General features: G+C 46.4%; 1 protein-coding gene across 8 annotated transcripts in view; it reads right to left on the minus strand.

Annotated features, from left to right (window-relative positions):
* Nucleotides 1–19,132, minus strand: part of GNG7 (G protein subunit gamma 7) — a 141,899-nt gene that overhangs the window by 54,220 nt on the left and 68,547 nt on the right. The window lies entirely within an intron of this gene.

A 19,132-nucleotide genomic window follows, 5' to 3' on the forward strand; every position in this document is an offset into this window, starting at 1 on the left:
AACCGCGCTGTTCATAAGCGCCGATCACCGTTCGTAACTCGGATTCGCATTTACGACCACTTTGGTCGTAAGTGCGGATGTTCGTAAGTGGAGATGGTCGTAACTCGGGGAGCGGCTGTATTCAGACAAACGGCAGAGCCTACGCCTAAGGCACTCCATGTTGGCAGGGATAAGGGGGCAGATAAGGGACGGAACCAGCATGGCTCTGGAGCACGGTACATTTTTGACATAACCAGCATTCTTTGGGGAGTCTGTCTTTTCAAGAATTTATTCTGCTTCAGTTTCAAAAACACAAGGGGAAAAAGAATGAATCACAGCCCCAAGTAAGATACTTAAGGAAATTCAGCTGGCTTTGCATGGTGCTAAAGATTCTTAATGACATTGTACTATAATTTCTACGCAAAAATTTTAAACCAGAAATTTCCATTTGTTAACACTGAATACTTCAAATGTCTTTACAAACTAACAAGCTTTGTGTACTTCCAGCTTTGGGCTCTAGTTTTAAAAAAAAAAACTAGCAGAGAACCTGGCGCAAGCTGAAAGCTGGAAAACTATAACCTCCTTATCAAGCAAATTAACCTAAAATGGAACAAGTGACAGGAACATCATTATAGGAACCAACCTGATTTTCTGGCATGCTGTTTTATTACACTGAGTAGTGGGGGCAAATGAAGGCAACAGGAAATTTGTATCCCATGATTGGCTCACTTGAAATGGCCTAGGAAATGGGTGGTCTTAGATGGGATTAATGGAATTTTACCAGGCTACTCAAATCATTTACACCAAACACAATACTGACTTGTTTCTGAAATAACTATTAGACCGTAACTTGGCCCTGTTACAGGTTCAACAAGTGCAGGAGCAAGCTGGATACGCCATGCAGAGCCTGTAACTGTATAGATGTTATTTGGCCCTACATTAAAACCCCTACCACAGAAGCTATTTGTCCCATGCATTTACATTGCTCATTTTAAAAAGGACACATTAAAATGCAGGTTTTCGTACCTCCTTACACACGCATCTTACATTAAAGCATCTATTTTACTTTTCCATCATTTTTACCTGTCTCTCTTTAAAACAAGCCTTTGGACCGATTTAGGAAAATCTGAGTGGTCATGCTGAAACAAAAGACAGGACTATGCAGCACTTTAAAGACTAACAAGATAGTTTATTAGGTCATGAGCTTTCGTGGACCAGACCCACTTCCTCAGATCAAATTGTGGAAGAAAATTGGCATGACCATATATACCAAAGGGATACAATCAAAAAAAGTGAACACATATAAAAAGGACAAATCAAATTTCAGAACAGAGGGGGGTGAGGGGAGGAAGTTACTGTCTGTGAGCTAATGATATTAGAGGTGATAATTGGGGAAGCTATCTTTGTAACGGGTAGGATAGTTAGCATCTTGGTTAAGGCCCAGTCGTAAAGTGTCAAATTTAAGCATGAATGACAGTTCAGAGGTTTCTCTTTGAAGTCTTGTGTTAAAATGTCTTTGAAGCAGGATGCAGGTAGTCAAGTCGTTGAGACAATGCCCTTTCTGGTTGAAATGGCAAGAAACTTTTTTCTTTGTGAAACTGTCTGATATCTGTTTTGTGTGCATTGATTCTTTGGTGAAGTGTCTGAGACGTTTGTCCAATGTACATAGACAGACATAGTCAGCACATGGTGGCATAAATTATATTTCTGGATGAGCAGGAATATGTGTTCTTGATCTTGTAACTGAACTGGCTAGGTCCAATGATAGTGTCAGCAGAGTAAATATGTGGACAAAGCTGGCACCGGGGTTTGTTGCAAGGGAAAATTCCAGGATTAGTATTAGTGTGATATGTCCTGTGGTTGTTGGTAAGAATCATCCTGAGGTTAGGTGGTTGTCTATAGGAAAGTATGGGTCTGTCTCCCAGAGCCTCTCGGAGTGTAGTATCCTGTTCCAGTATAGGCTGTAGTTTATTGATAATGTGTTGTACCAGTTTAAGTTGGGGGCTATCGGTGATAACAAGTGGTGTTCTATTGTTGGTTTTCTTGGGCCTGTCTTGAAGTAGATGGTTTCTGGGTATTAGTCTGGCTCTTTCAATTTGTCTTTTTATTTCTCCGGGTGGGTAATTGAGGTTTATAAATGCTTGGTAGAGATCCTGAAGTTTCTGGTCTCTGTCAGTGGGATTAGAGCAAATGCAGTTGTATTGAAGGGCTTGGCTACAGACGATGGATTGTATGGTGTGTTCTGGATGGGAGCTGGAGGCATGTAGGTAACTGTAGGAGTCAGTGGGTTTTCTGTAGAGAGTGGTGTCTAATTTACCATTTAAATTTGTACTGTGATTTGTACTGTGGTGTCCAGGAAACAGATCTCTCATCATGGAGAGTGGTCATGCACATTCTCATGCTATCGCTGAATTCTGCAAAGCTTAGGTTGTACACACAGCACAAGTGTCACTGAAAAAAACCAAATATGACCTGGCCATGTCCCTCTAAGCCCCAATTTGCATTCAAGTTCCTAATTTAACTTGTTAAAAGGAAGCCCACACATTTCTATCCCATGGGACAGAATGTAAAAGTGCTGCTAAAGTGATAGACTGAAGACAACCAATCAGGACTGAGGCCCTAAGCTATGGCAAGTTTGAAGAGGCCCATAGCATTACCAAAAATGGTGTATAGGAAACCCCCACCTTATGACAGCCCAAGTTGTACACCCCCCCCCCCCACACACACGACCATTTTTGTAAGTGCAGAGGGGGCCAAAAACCCCCAACTAATGTCCTTGGTCCACATTTCCAGTAGCGCCTATCGTAAATGCGGGTTTGAGTTAGGACACCTCCGACTTGCGACGCGATCGGTTCCTGGGGAAGCGTCGCAAGTCAGGGGCTGCCTGCACTATTCTAACAGAAAGGGCAATGCAAATAGAAATAAAGCTTTTTATTTGCATATAGACTGGTACCCAGGAGAGGATGCAACTAAAAGTCTTTTTTTGTATTTCGAAGCCCCTCATAATCGGAGGCCTTAAACTGTTGCTTACTTAGCTTGTGCATAAATCCAGCACTGCAACCAATGGCCTATCTACCAAAAGAGTGTGGAATAGCAACCAATGTTGAATAATTTGCTGAGGAAGGGATGAAGTCCCCCTAGAATCCATGACAAAAGAGCAGAATCGCTGGCTACTGAATTTCTTCTTGGAGGGGAAGAGGGGAAGAAAAGGAGGAGAAGAAAAGTTACAGGTACATTTTTATAATTCAAGTACTACTGCCACCTGCCAAGAAGATTACAACTAGTGTAATGACGTCCTTTTTCTTACAGCTGATCAAAAATACAATCGGTACCCGCTCTTGTAAGAATACAAAGTATGGACAGTCCAGCATTTTCTCAGGAACTTTACAGTCATTTTGATAATATAATCCCACCCACCATATTACAGTTTACACCTTAAAATCTGATGCACATGCACATAACCAGCAGTGTCCAACACAGCTGCCAGGACCCAGTGTCTTATAACCCTGGGCACTGTTGTTTCAAAGAGTATACATGAGTATACCCTTTCAACAATGCAACTAGTTGAAGGTGTTTGGTGATAAGGGAAAAGCATCACAGGTAAAAACAGCCTGATACGTGTTTAGTTTCTATGTGGTTAGGTTTCAGATTTAGATTTGCAGCACTGAAGCTGGTTGATCTAGATTGCTCAGCCTCTGCCAGCCAGTGAAACGAGGTCTCAAGTTATCTGGAGAACTGCTGTAAATCTCTGAAGAGAAGGGTGGGGAGGGGGAAACAAAAATATTTGTAAAAATTAATGGGATTCTTTGCACAACGGCTAGAGAAGGTTTTGCAGGCATGCAGCCAACGTGGCTTCAGAGAGTAAAAAAGCATGTGGGCTTTTCACAGCTCTGCTCTGGAACATTAAAACAAAAAAGACCGGCGCAGTGAGGCAGCTAGGCAACAAGTCACTTTGATGCAGGACAAACTACGTCAATGGGCTGCATCACTGCTGAGGCTGTGGGGCTGGGGAACCCTCCTACAACACATCACTGCCCACACAGTGAATTCAGTTGACTGTTCTTGTCCTGCGTTCTATAGGCTCTGAAGGGAGGAGGAGGAAGAGCAAAAGCAAAGCATCACTCTTCACTTGAGTGAAAGGACAAAGCTGAATCATACACTTACACACACACGAGTAAGATGGTAAAACACCCAGTCTGTTTGGAAGGTTCAATAAAAAGGTGACACTGCAAAGGACTGAGCTGTCTCAATCTAATCAGTAATTGAATACCGAGCCACTCACAAGTTCATCTGAGACCTCGAAGGGGGTCACCAAACAAAAGATGCAACAAGTCCCACGTGCCCTTCTGCTGCTACACAACGAACCTGCGACTCTGTTGGGATTCCTGGTTTAATGTATACAAATTAGGCAGAATTATTTTGGTCTCCATGCCAGCCAGTCCCCCCTTGAAGCAGATTTTTCAGGGATAAAGCAGAAAGTGCATTGAGATTTCTCCATCGTGCACTCAGATGAGTATTTCTACTCACAGCCAGTCAGGCAGTGCAGAGCAGCACTCTGACGGCATGGACACGTGCTTTAACACCAAGCTTTTCCATGCAACTGCATTTGAATACAGGATATTAAATATCTGTTAGAGATGTGTTTTGCAACTGGCTCCTGACTGTCTGCAGAACTTAAACATACAAAAAAAAAAAAAAAGACAGGACTTAACTAAACCAGTAAGGCAATTTCTAGCCTCCATGTTTTTCTCAGAAAGGTAATTCTCAGTGCCTCAAATTCCAATAATTAGTTAAAGGACTTAGTTTCATTTCCCCCTTTATTTTAACCCATCCTGAGCTCTAGTGTGAATCTAGATCTGCATCCATGAGACGGAAGTTCACCCCTCCTCCTGCTCTAATGCAGTAATGACTGACACTGACTCAATCCAGGGCAGACTTTTTTCTTCTTCGCTCCCAGAATGAACAGCAGCAGAAAAAGCAGCCATTCGGAACAGCAGGTCACTGCTGCTGCACCTTAAATTGCCACAGGTTCTGGAGGGATCAGATTCCAGAGCATGGACCATGTTGTCTTTTAGTGGTGTTTTTACACTAGGCCAGAAAATTGGAGGAGATTATGGAGAAATCAAGGAGTTTTGCTGCAAGAGCACACCCAGATGACTTACGCCTTTGCCAGTGTGGCCTGTGGTCTCATGCAACAGATCCCATGCATAAAAACAGCACGATATTGACAACAGAAACGCCTCATTTCTGACTCTGGGAGCAAGGTAGAGTCAGTGTTGAGACTGACAGCACCAACAGCATAATTAGTTCTGAAAATAGTCTTCAGAGTAGAGAAAGTCTGAATTTGATTTAGGGACATTTAAGGTATTTTTCCTACCACAGTTCAAAATAAGTGAAGTCTGTTTCTATAAAGTCACTGGAAACTATACTAAAGCAATTTCCTCTCTACTGCTAGCACAGTGGTTTACTGCTAGAGGTTGGTTGTTGATGTATAGTGATTAAGAGGGACATTTTCCTTGACCAGAGCTGCTTATAAACCATCACTTTGGACCCTGCAAACAGGCAACTCTTTGCAGTGTCCCACTGAAGAAACCGAGCACTCATGAGATTCAGATTCCACACGCGTGAGCTAGGACTGTTTAGAGAAGACAACACAGTATAATCGGTCTCTTCAGCACGTGCTTTTACACAGCTTCCGACAGGGAGCTCTTCAGGGCAGGGACAGCTCTGCACATCACGGGTCCATTCCCTCCCCCCCCCCAATGGTCTGCTCCATCCTGATCACGGCTGGCACTTGAGCAGCCTCCCTGCCTGTCCCAGCCCCCGTGCCCACAAATGGCCAGCGCAGCCCCGTGTGTGCAGAGGCGGCGGGGGAAGGCAGAAGTCTCAGCGCACTGACCTGCCCACAAACACTGCCCCCTGCAGCTCCCATAGGCCAGGAACAGGAAACTGACCAATGGGAGCTGACGGGGGGTTATACCAGCGAGACTCGGGCTCTGGGACACATAGGGCTCTGGGCTGATACCCATGGGTAGACGCTGGGATCTGCTCTCAGGAGATGCTGTGGCCAAAGGAGAGGCGTGGGGGGCTGCCTCTCTCAGGAGCCAGCACCAGCAGCTCCTCCTATCCATGTGGCTGCACCGCTGCCAACAGGGCTGCATGACCCCAGACAGGAGACACGGCTGGAAGCAGGGCAGCCACATGGCCATGAGGAGCTGCCAGCACAGGCTCCCAGGAATTGTGGCCCACACGCTTCTCGTTTGGCCGTACCCGCTCCTGGCAGCAGAGCCCAGCGGATCAGCAGAAATGGGCGTCTGTTCTTGGGTAGACAGCTGGATCCATGCAGGGCTCCAGGAGAAGGCCTGCCTCGGCACTGCTGCGCCAACGACTGGGAGCCATGGGCAGTAAGTGCTGCCCGGTGGGCACCCGCACTGCAACCCCCAGCCCCATCTCAGAGCCAGCAGCCCCTCCTACTCCCCTGCCTCAGCCCTGACCCTTCTCAGAGCCAGTACCCCATACCCTCTCCTGCACCCAGTCCTAAGCTCCCTCCCAGAGCCAGCACCCCAATCCCCTCCTGAACCCCACACCCAGCCCAGTAAAAGTGATTAAGGATGGGGGGAGAGGGAGTGGGACAGGGCAGATCTTGGGTTGCCCTTAAATTCTGAAACTGAACTCGGGCATAAAAGCTGTACAGAGTCCCTAGCACACACTTGTTAGTACTCTACATGCTCATCGAGTGCTAGACTGGGACGTGCATGGTTAGCAGCAGTGGTTCAGCTCAAAGAAAGGATTCATTGATATTCCGAAGGAAAAGCAGGGCAGACTCCGGGGTTATTTGCCCCATCACAAAGCATTACGCAATATTCTCTGAAGAACAGTTACCAATAAGAATAATTATGAATGTGTGAAAGCAGAGAGGGGCCCTGTCGGGTCAGTACGGAGTGGAGAGCACGGTCTGCAACATGCAGAAGTAACACTCTGAAAGAGAGTACCTGCACAGGGACCAACCAACACCGCAATTGTTGACAATACAAAAATGAGTTTTAAAATTTCACTTGAATTTGAGTTTTGATGGGATTATACCTCGAACCTCCCATGTCTGCAACATTAAACCTCAGGGACAGCAAAGGGACAGCAAAGATCATGTACATGGGTGCACTGGAGGCGGCGGACAGCTGCTTTGACATTAACTGTTCCTATGGCTAAAAACCCTCAGGAAGAATATGCCTAAGTCTTCAGAGTCTTGCTCCCCTCCCCCATCCACCCACCGTGCCCACCCTCTCCAGAAGGTCACCATCATGCTCAACCTCAGAGTAAAACTGCCACACATTCCACTCCGAGTGGGCTGCTTGTCAAACGATGCCTACATTTGTCAGCTGAGCAGCTGAGGCTAGTGAGTCGCACTGCTTACTCCCCCAGCCTGGAGGAATCTGTGAACTGTGTGAGAGCCTCTCTCCTCTGCACACATGCAGCCCGGGTCTGAGGTTTGATTTCTGCAGCAAAAGGTGCAGAGCAAGAAGAAAATCCATCATCTTATTCATATTTAACAAACCCACTGACAAATGGGAAAAAGAAACAAGTGTGTGGCAAAGATTTAAAAAACCCACTTGGACATGTGCTCCTAAATCCCAGAGTTGCTTTTGAAAAAAATCTAATCTTCGCCTGACTCAGACTCCCTCCGATCTCAGAAACCTGAAGGAGCAAGTTCATACGAAAAGCTCCTGAAGTCTTCTCAGGGAATGCCACACTTTGACAAGTTACAGAAAGCTGTAACCGTTGTGGGTTAATGAACTATCCAAGTGAGGCACATTCCCAAGGGGCCCCCAAGAGCCTTCAACTCCTGCTGAGGCCAGCATGGGGGGCGCTTGGCATCTCACTGGGATGAGGCCTTTGGGCTCCTGAGATGATTCTAAAGAGCTATTCCTGGCAGGGTGGAGGAAAGGCTAAAGGAGGGAAAACCCCCCTTTCATGCTATGCGTATGATAGGTTAGGGTAATTCTGGATTAAAAGAGCAAAAGGCTTTTACCTGAAAACAGAACAGGTCACAGCAAGGGGCGACTTTCAATGGCTTAAGTATTACTCAGACACACCGATGCTCTTTCTTGGCAGCGTTTAAGATTAGTTAAATGCTTTGCCTCCAATGACAGAGAGGGCAGCAGGATGCTGAAGCTGCTCCCTGCTTCCACCCAGTGTTAACACCTAATGTAGGCCTGAAACAAGTGCTGCAATTTAAAGTGTGGGTTACTGTGATGGAGGGGAAGTCAGGCCCCAGATAGCCTGTCTTGCTATTACACAACTAGCTCATAGGAAAGGTAAGAGGAGACGCAGATAGTAGTTGGGATAAGTCACTCAAGTCTAAAAACACAATCAAAATATATTTAGTACATGCCTACATTTAATCACCCCCCTTCGCTCCCACCAGAGATTTCAATATTCCACAGACATTATGTGCGGAGCAGCCCAGCATTAAGGTAAATGAAGTAAAACTAATGTCCTGCCGGAGAATGCAATTGCTCTGACAACAGACAAGCAGCTCCCCTGGAATGGAATTGAAAGTATGAAGGTAGATGATCAGGTCACAAGGAAACTGCTCCCCAGCATGGTAGAAATAAGGGCCTCATCGCACACAAAAATGTCCAGCCGAAATAACGGTGAAACTCCCATGGTCTGGTTTTATTCACCCGAAAGAAAGGAAGCCCTGGCCAGACATAGGCAAGTTACAAGAATGAGCAGTAAGGAGATGGGTCTGTTCTGACCCCTAGTGTTGTGTCATCGGAGGGAAACATCCCTCCATTTCACCTCTAATGGGCAAAACGGTCCCTCAAGCGCCCTTTTGGATGGTCAGTTTCTACCCCTCACAGGTAGGAAGACCACTCCATAGCCTCCTAGGAAACAGAGCGAGCTGTGTTAGGTTCTTCATATAAACCTTGGGGTGAGCACAACGATCAGGTCCACAGCTCGACACCCAAAAGAATATACTTTAAAGCATCTCATGCAGGAAGTTAACTACTACAAAGTCAACAGTTCGTGGCCAACCTAAAATGGTTAACAAGGTTCCTCTTACTCCTCCTGGTCCGTGGGTCGTTTGCAGAAGCAAACTGGCACTTGTAACAGATCTTTAGACAAAAGGTGCTCTATGCTTTCAACCACGCTTTGCAGAGATTGTAGATGCACCTCCTCCCCCCGTCAAGAAGCTTCGCTATTAAAAAGGCTTGATCACCTCCGCTTCCTCTTCCCGTGCAGCAATTCTAGACAAAGGAAAGATCAGAAATTCCAGTCTTATCTACAGTGGGAATTAACCTGTGTTACACTCGGTGAGAGTCAACTGGACAGTGAGGATGACAGCCAGCAACAGTTGGGTTTGCATAGGTGCAGCTTTCTTATGTAGAGAGGCTATAAACCACAATTACCACCAGAGACAGCTTAGGTCAGTTTCAAGCAGGGGTCAACCGCCTGTGAGGCAAGTTGTGGCCTATTGCATCTATAGCCTTTCTACACGCAGGGTTTCCTCCAGATCACCTCTGGCGACATTTCCCAGCATACACAAGGGCTCTGTAGAACGCTGCTTGCTCCAATTACAGTAAAATCCACAGCTATTTCTAGTGTGCTCGTCCGTCAGGTTAGTTACTGAGAGCTACAAGCGGCTAGTAACTTGTAAGAAATGTTTGACAGCAGCAAACGTGCTGCTTGCCAATGCTCGGAGAGCAGTATGCATTCTTTGGCCTCCTGAGTGTACAGATTCTGCAGGAGTGACTAATGACACAATTTCCCCACGTTTAAAAACACCACAAGCGAGTCCATCTGTGGCATCACAAGCTCGGGCTGAGGCAGGCTGGAATCAAGGCTTGGATTAGCAGCACAAGACCAGGGCACAGCGATACAGCTCGGGTGCGAAAAGGGAAGCAGCGACTATTGATCTGGGCAATCATGAAGTCATATGACATCTACTGGGCCACCAGCTGCAGTGCATTGCTTCCGCCTTTGCAGCGGCTTGAGAGGGAAAGTGGTGCAGCAGGGTTTCTGATTCAATGCTCCTGCAAGCTCGTTTTTAAGCAGCAGATTGTTCTGCAGCTCAGCCCTGTGGGGGAATACACCCCGCTGGAAGACAAACACCCATTAGTACCAGATGAATCAGTGTCAGTCAGCTCAGTCCTGGATTACTCCGATGCAGCAGGAGTCTGATTTTTCTGAAATGTCAGAGTGGGAGTCTGAAGCACATTAATGCCTCATCCAATGACTGAACCGTCAGGAGTGAGGCAGTACGCCATGTGTAAGCCATGGCAGTGCCAAATGGAGGGACTGGCTGAGGATTCGGTTAAAGGCTCTAAAATAGGATGAGTTAAAAATAAGAAAGTTCAGCACATCAGGCACACCATGTGTTTGGAGTCTGCAGCAAAGCAGGCAGCAGTGAGGCAGGCTCCTTCCCTCGCGCCCAGCACATACGCTCTGCTCCCAGAGGTCTTCCCATGAGCTGCTCGGGGTGAAGGAGTGAAAGATCACAACCCACTGGCCGAGGGGTCAATACAAAAAACAAAAAAAAGTGATGCCACAGAAAAACCATAGGGCAGAGGAGGCTCCAGCAGGAAGCTCGTGGAAAACGGAGCAGTAGCAGCGAGGGTTTAAATAGGACAACCAGACAACACACACAACTCAAACTGAGTCACAAACATAGAAACGGCTGAATCCAGGTTAGGTTTCATTGAAGGGATCTTGCCAACGTCCTACCCACTCTCCCCCTAAAATTAGAATTAGACCCGGCCTGGGCCCCCTCTCCTAAATCCAGCAGATTAAAGTAAACAAAACTAAAAACATGTTTACTTCAAAGCCACTCTGCAGGTCGGGATCTCACTTCAGATGGAGGTGTACTTTAAACCTGCAACGCATGAATCATCACTTGGAGCGGAGAGAATACTTCCGTCCTCCCCACCAAAACCCATTTAGTCTGATGCCAGACACAATTGGCTGATAATTTAGGAACCGTGCTGCAACCGGCAAACAAGATGAATATTGAAACCCACACGTGCGTGGTTCAGAACTGCAGACAAGCAGGTTCTGCTGCAAGACTAAACACTGCTTCATGTGAGCCTCTTGCTGGCAGAGTGAATCAAAGCCAACCATCGGATGGAAGCTGAAGAGCTCCTCTCACCATTGCCGATAAAAAAAATCAAAGCAAAGCCACAGTGTGTGAAGCTCTGGACGCTGGAGTTCAGGCACTGAGAGCAAGCATCATGGGCAGGAGGGTGCAAGGGTCACAGGGGAAGAGTGGAGAAAGGCAACAGGAGAAAGAGAAGGGAAGGGAAGTGGAGGAGGGCAGGACAAGGTTGCTGCCAGAGGGTCCCTGAGCTGGGGCCCAGAGTAATGGGCAGGCCCGAGTCGTCCTCCTCCCGTCCTGCACCACACTTCGCCAGCAAGGATGGCGGCAGAGAGACTGTGGCTTGCTCCAAGGGGAGGCGCTAGACTGGGGCTGCAGTGGCAAGTGAGACTGAGGACTGCTGCTGCCCTGGAAAAGGGGCAAGAAAGCGGTGTAGTGAAGAGACTGCAATGATCCAAGGGGCGCCATGGGTCTAGAACAGAACGTGGGGAGAGCGCAGAGCAGCGACGGGCGAGACACCAGGCAGCCAGGGTGTCATGCTGAGGACTGAGCTAATTCCCAGTGCGCCACAGCAGTGAATGCTTGACCCGTTCCAGGGATAAACAGTGGAGTGGCAACGATTGAAGATAATTCAAAATTATTCAAAACAGTCCAGATTGAAGATGACTGTGAAGACTTACAAAGGAATCTCACAAAACTGTGAGACCATGTAACAAAATGGCAGGTGAAAGTCAACGTGGACAAGTGCAAAGTCATGGATGTTGGAAAACATAATCCCAACTACATATACAGAGAAAGATCTGGTGTTAACGTGAATAGTTCTCTGAAACCAGCAGTCCAAAAAACCTAATCTTGTCAGAAGCCATTAGGAAAGGGGTCGATAAGATAAAATGCCACTCTCTAAATCCACGGTACCTGCACACCTGAAATACTGCTTGTTCTGGTCATCCGATCTCAAAAAAAAGGGTGCATTAGAATTGGGAAAAGTACAGCAAGGGCAACAAGAATGATTAGGGACATGGAAAGCTTCAATATGAAAAGACATTAAAAAGACTGGGATAATCATCTTTTTCTAAGCTGAACTAAAGGAAGATATTTTCTATGGAGGTGAATGAAATTATGACTGACATGGAAAAAGTGAAAAGGGAAGTGTTATTTACCTCTTCAGCAACTCAAGTAGCAGGGGGTCACCCAAGGAAATTAACAAATGCAAGGTAGCACTTCCTCCCCCAATGCCCCATCAACCCGTGGAACTTGTTGCCCAAGCATGCTGTAAAGGCCAAAAGTGCAACTGGGCTCGAGAAAGGATGAGGTAAATTCAGAGGATAGGTCCATCAGTAGCTAGGAGCCAAGATGGTCAGGGACACAACCCCATGCTCGGGGGTCCCAAGACCTCTAATCACGAGACACTGGAACTGGATGAGAGGGGATTGCTTGCTCCGTAATTGCTCTGCTCTGAAGCACGTGGCACTGACATCTGTCAGAAGACAGGAAACCAGGCTACCTGGCCCACTGGTTGAACCCGGGACGGTCACCCTCATTCTTATGAAATTACTATAGGAAAAAGTTAAGCCTGGAGCTGAATAACGAGCTGCAAAAGTGAAGCAGAGGTCACTGCTCCAGCATTGTTTTCCTGAGCGTGTTCCACATTCCTTTGATGACTGCAGTCCATTACAGCAAATGGAACATTCCACTGAACCATTCCCCAGAATGAGCAGCCTGCCTGCAAAAATAAAATTAACAAAGGCTGGCCATAGCAACTGTTAAAGAAGGAAAAACCCCACAGTCCATCTGCCTGGCCTTTGTTTTCAGATATTTTCTCCCAATTAAACAACTAGTGTTGGTGAATGGTTAGCAATGAACGTTCAACATGTCGTGGCAGACTCCAATGTGCATTTCCACAGAACGGGAACACAGGGTCTAATTTTCTGTTCTTTAATCAAGCCTTGTATCGTCCTTAGTGGGAATCAGCACTATTTTACAGAGGGGGTAAAACTGACCCCACAGTTACTCCAGTCAATAGCAGAGGAATGAACTATGCAAGTCCTTTTTCTCAGGCCGCTATCCCCTCGCCTCCAAGCCTGCATACAGCCACGTTTGTCCACGTGTGCATGGTGAGAAAACAACTAGGCACGTAGCCCTTTTACAACGAAGTGCCAATGCACAGGTGCACCAAGCCTGTCTTCAGCACGCAAAACCATACTGAGCTACAGGCGTTGCTCAAGACAGGGGCATGGTTTGTCAGCATTAAGGTCCCTCTGGAATTCATACATAAGAGTGTTCTACCGAGAGACAAATTCAACATCTTCAAAGTGAAAGGCAACAACATTTCACACTATCTATTACTAGAAGGGTGACCTGAGGGCAATCTCCATTAAGCAAACCAGAATGAGGATCTCACTTTCCCAGAAACATACGGCAGACCCCCTTCTGCTGCTTTATCCCCCACCCACACGACAAGACTGTTGGATACTCAACTTCAGCTCAGAACATGAATCAACACAGAAACTCCCCTATCCATCCCCCATTCTCTTTTGGAGGCTTCTAAGTTTCAAAAGTCAGCCACCTAAGCACCCTTTAGCACAACAGGCAAAGATATATCACCCCTGCGCCTAACTACAGATGGTTGCAGCACACTCACTGTGCTCCTCTGGCAACAAAGATGTCCCCTCGTAGGTGGCTGTCTGCAGAGAACCTTCAGCAGTTTGCAGCCCTTGTCTGGAGTCGGAGCAGTGTCAAATGCTCGTGCATTGGTGGAAGACTGGCTACGTATTTTCAGTGCAGAAATGATAACCTGTAACTGTTGTTCTTCAAGATGTGTTGCTCATGTCCATTCGAATCAGGTGCGCACACCTGATTCAAATGGACATGAGCAACTACTCGAAGAAGAAAAGCTTATTCTCACCAAGATCAGCACTGAAAACCTTATTTCCAAGTTGTTCTATTCTTCCTAGCTCCCCCTCGCCCAATACAAAAGCTAAATTCTGAACGCAGAGCAGCATTTTTGTAATGCTGTGGCAGTTAGCAAGGCCATCTTTCCATGATGTGGAAGCTGGTTACACGTTATTCTTCAGAATTGAAAGCTATGACTCCACAGCGTTCCACTGCTTGAAGATCGGGGGCCAAGCCCTCAGCTGGAGTAGCACTCCACACACAGCAAATGGGGAGACACCAATGTGTGCCAGGTAAGGTCTCCTACTGATGTGCGTATCGCTCAAAGTCCTTTGACTTGTACTGCCTGGCAGTGGCTAACCACAGCCCGCTGCCCAGCAGGCAGAGTACGAAGAGTGTGTCAGAGCTATGCCACCTTGTGTAGCAGAGGATCACTGTAAGACTGAAGGTTTTGGAAGATTTTTGAACAAATCAAGAGTGTAAGCAGGCCAAGATCATCAGCTCCAGGCCGTCACCAGCAGGTGTTAAAAGCGCCCACACCAAGATTGGCGATGGGAGAAGGAGGAGAGATATTTAGCCAACGGGACAGGGTAACAATTGCCAGGCCGTAATCCCATGGATTAGAAATCAGCATATTCCACAAATTAATATATTCGTTTGAGTAAAAAAATATATACACTCCTCACTTAGCACAGAGGAGGACATGGGCAAGTAAGCGATGTGTTTCAAGGACACCCGTATGTCAGTTTTTCCCTTCCGAGAAGCGTGTCCAGCTTTATTTACATATCAGCTAGCCAAGGGCCAGCAAGGCCCCTCTGCCATGGCTACTGGCCAAACCGGACAGTGTCTGTGACAAGGGGTAAATGGACACAACTCAGACATCAGAAATGGGAACACAGAGGAACCTGTAGGGGGACATTTTAACCTGCGTGGGCACTCAATCAGGGATTTAAAAATTAGTCATTCTTCTACAAAGGAACTTCATCAGCCAATTACGGAGTCTGCATTTCCACATCAAAAGCAATGTATGGGACACATCCAGCCCACTTAATTAGCCTCATAATACAGGTCCTACAATGGACAGGTACTTTTCCTGCTTGCATATATATCTTGGTTTCTGTTATTTCCACTGCAATTCAGCTGATGAAGTAGGTTTTATCCACAAAAGCTCACGAGTCCACATGCTGAGGTTAGTCTCTCCGGTGCCACTCGTTTTTAAAGTTGCAGACTAACACAGCTACGCCTGAGATTCTTTTTATCCTAGGGTTGGTTTAAGTTAACAAGATTTGCTTTTTTTTTTTTTTTTTTTAATTAAAAACACCCTCCTGATATTCGTTTGCCTTGCTAACAAACATGTAAGAAGATCTGATTTTAGTTTGATCTTTGGAACAGACACAGAGTCCAACTGCAGGGTGGTAGGACTGATGTACCTAGAAGTAATTTAGCAGACTGTCTGGCTCCTTTGCCTAGCACAAGCCTCTTCATGAGTAAAAAGCTGCCTCCAAGTCCTAGCAGCTTAAAGAAAGGACACACTCACCCCAGGTGTCGCAGCTGAGAAACACCCAGCTATACTATGGAATCTGATTTGGCAACCTGGCAATTAGAGTTTTGCTGTTAATTCATAGGAACTGCATAAGTGCATCACAGGAATTTCAGCTGATAAAATGACGAACAATCTGATGCACTGGGCTGGAAAACAGACTCTCTAGCCTATTAGCAGAAGGAAAGTATCTAACAGCTCAGCGATCAGTATCTTCTCTTTATACATGACCTGGTGCCGCTGACTGAAGTGGTTTGGTGCCAAAGGGGTATTCCCCTTTTTGTCAATTCTTCTGCTGGAAGAACAGCTACGTTCTGTGGGACGAATCCTTTGACGCGCTATTTGCTGCAGCATGGTGCACGACTACTCTGGGCTGAGAGAGTCAAACAAGGAAGGACACAGAGTCCTCAGTTACACTAAGAAAGTTTCAGTGTGGGCTGGGAGGGACAAGTGATGGCTCATGAACATTCAAAGAAAGGTCCCTGGGCAGTTTCTGACCAATGCTGTCTCTGCAGACTGCCAGACTCACCTAAGAGGGACCTCAACCCCACCTGAATTTTCCATCAACTAGGGGGATCAACTCCCTTTTCCCTACCACACAGGCAGCAGACTCTACACTAGGAAAAAACAATTCCTCTGCTGCAGAGTGGTAATCAAGGTCCTTCCAAAATGACCACTACCTCCTTCCCCCTCTTGCAGAGTGCTCATTGAGCCAAGGGAGTTGTTTATCTTTGCTCTCCATTTGTCATCCTTACTCAAAGAGCACATGAGTCAGAGGCTGTGCACCGCAGATGCCACTGATAAAAGCGTATTGCATGTGGGAATATTAGCAACCCTGCAGAACAAAGAGGCAGCTAAAAAATAAAAAAAAAATCCCCAGGCCCCATCCACCAGCTCCCAATCAGCTTCTCCAATAAGTGCCTGGTAAATGTCACTGACTTTAATCTTCATATAAGCATCAGTTTCTAGTAGTTTCAGATTAACTCCTGAACTCCTGTGCATTAAAGAAGCAACCATGAAAAATGAAGGTCACCAGCCATGCAGGCTGGGAAATACTTTTGACATTAAATCGTGTTCTTGTCCGCTCCGCTCATGTAGTTATTGTGAAATGAAAAAGATTTAGTTTATTTTTTTCTCACAAGCAAAAGTAAATAGTCCACTTGATACTGCTCTGATTTTTTTTCAGGGGAAGGAAAAAAAAACCTTATTCCAAAAACAGAGCAGCTAATAAATGCAAGGCAGCAAGAAAAGAAACAAACAGTCACAAAAGAAAAAGCTTCCATCCAATGCTGAGGAGTCAGTAGGTTGGCAGCTTGACCCAGTAGCATAAAATTGGCCTTTTAATCCAACCCTAAGTGGGTTGACTTTGTCCTGTGTGTGGTGGGACAAGGGGTGGTATTTGTACATTGCAGAAGCCCAATATTGTTACAGTAGAATATTCGCTGTAGAGCCCAAGTTTTTACCTAGAATGAGGGATGTTACACGCACCAGCAGCTCTCGCCTTCAGCCCTTCTTCTGGGGATCTGGCTGCTACCCCCAGGATGCTGCCTCTAATACAGAGCCAGCAGCAGCACGGAGTGGCAGCCAGCTCCCCAGGACTGGGGCGGGAGCGGTGTGTAACTGTGAATGGTAACCAATAGCCCCAGGTATATCCCGTTTGCATGGTTATACATTTACATACCTACCCAGCATAACCTAGCAGGTTGTCTCTATACAATTTGCACAAATTAAGCAAAAATCTGTTTACAAAAATAGATAAAGATTGTGCATATCTCTTGGGTGGCTATTTTAAAAATCCATTTCAGAGTGTCTCTAAGTCAGCTGCAACCCCACCACTCAATCTTAGAAACACTTCAGCAGGTATCTTTGCTCCATGGGCTAATCACATGGTTCAAGTCAGCCACATGCTCGGTTTACACATTCAGATCCTTAATGAAGTTGCCAGCTCTCTACAGGGCTGGACAATACACTGCAGGCAGGTTTTAATGTGCTTTACAGATCTGTATCTTTCTGAGCAGCGACGTTCCAGAGCGGTGAGGGTTTGAGTACCTCTAGTAAATCTGGAAGACAGCGTGACCCATTTTTGAACGAGAAGTACAGCTTGTCTATTTTGGTACAGAAGAGAGAACAGCAGAGCAGACTGTGTTCTGACCAAGGACAGAACAGGAGTCTTCCTTTACAGGCATACGACGTTGTCAGCGGTGCTGTAGCATCGCTGTGCCGGTCACAATAAGCAACGGCTCACCCAACAGGCTTTTCTCTTCTAGCAGTGTCACATTTTGTAAAGCATCAGCCCTATTCGAGGTCAAAAATTCCACGGCTGCGTAAAGGATCACATGCAGCACTGCTGCAGGACGTTACAAGTTGCTTTAGACCTTGCTGTTTTAAGCCATTTGTTCTGAGCGGGGGATTGCAATGAGTAGACCTGAAAGAAGGGTTCTATGAAGGAAGAGGCAAAACCCAACAAGAGGCGCAGTAAGGAGCACGGAATACAATACCAAGAAAAGCCTCCTGGCTAATGGTCCACACCAGACTACGTATTCTCTCTATCAAATCCTACCTTCTGTCATCACTGCTATCCCTTCTACTGCAGGGGCTCACTTGTTACATTCGGGACATGGAGAAAACCCAGTTTGAGCTTGCAATGCATAAAGGACTAGACTTAAATGTAATTGTCAACTCAACCTGTGCTACAGCCGTGGACTTGCACAGGGCTGTAAGTAACCAAATTTCATGTCAACTCCCAAGCAATACCCAGCCACGTGTTGAGCTGTGGTGGTCTTATAGTGCAGATGGAACCTGCATGAGATGCTATTGTTAACCATGACGCAACTGACTAGAAATTCAAAAGAACACATGGCTACAACACCAGGAAGGAGCCAGGTGGGTTCGTGAGGTTGTCACCTTACCCTGTGCTCAGAACCCCTCTCCCTCAGCATATCCCACTGTGCATCCTGTTGGCCTCCGTACCCACAACTGAGCCGAACCTGGAGCCTAATGCACTGCCTGTCCCCCCCAGGCTCAGTGCACAGCACAACAAGGAGGGCTGGGCCTGAAGGGTGGCCTACTATGTTAGTTTCAGGCTGTTTTAATATCAGGCCTTATGCTGTAAGCCTCAAAACTGCATTCCTGGGACAGTCAAGTGCTAAATGTTCTTCTGCACTTTAGAAAGGAATATGGCCAATTTCATCAGGATGAGTGGGGAAAACAAATCCAGGAAAGGGAGGGTCAGTTTATCATTCTGCAGTAAATTTGCACAATTAACAAGAACTAGCTAGCATTTTTCATGAGTTAACTCCAAGCCATTTACTGTACACGCCAAAGAGAAGAAGGCAGATGGAAGATCAAATACCTTCTGCTTTTTGAACCTTTGCAGCTTCAGTTTAAACACATGCCAGTTACATCCAGTAATCACAGATACAAGCACTGCCGGGTGTGTCCAGCACACACTGTACTGTCTTTATTAGGGTGCGTGTGACTGAAAAAACTTAGCAAAAACCAGAATTCAGTGCTTCCAAGGATAAATGCCGGCTAAGTCGAGACAAAAGGTAGAAGACAATTAACACTATGGGAGAAGTCCTATTTGTGTGGTTAAAATTAAAAGAGGACGCCAGCTTGAATCCTGCAGC

This window comes from Pelodiscus sinensis, chromosome 32, assembly GCF_052426305.1.
Source record: "Pelodiscus sinensis isolate ZL-2025 chromosome 32, ASM5242630v1, whole genome shotgun sequence".
Taxonomy (NCBI): Eukaryota; Metazoa; Chordata; order Testudines; family Trionychidae; genus Pelodiscus; species Pelodiscus sinensis.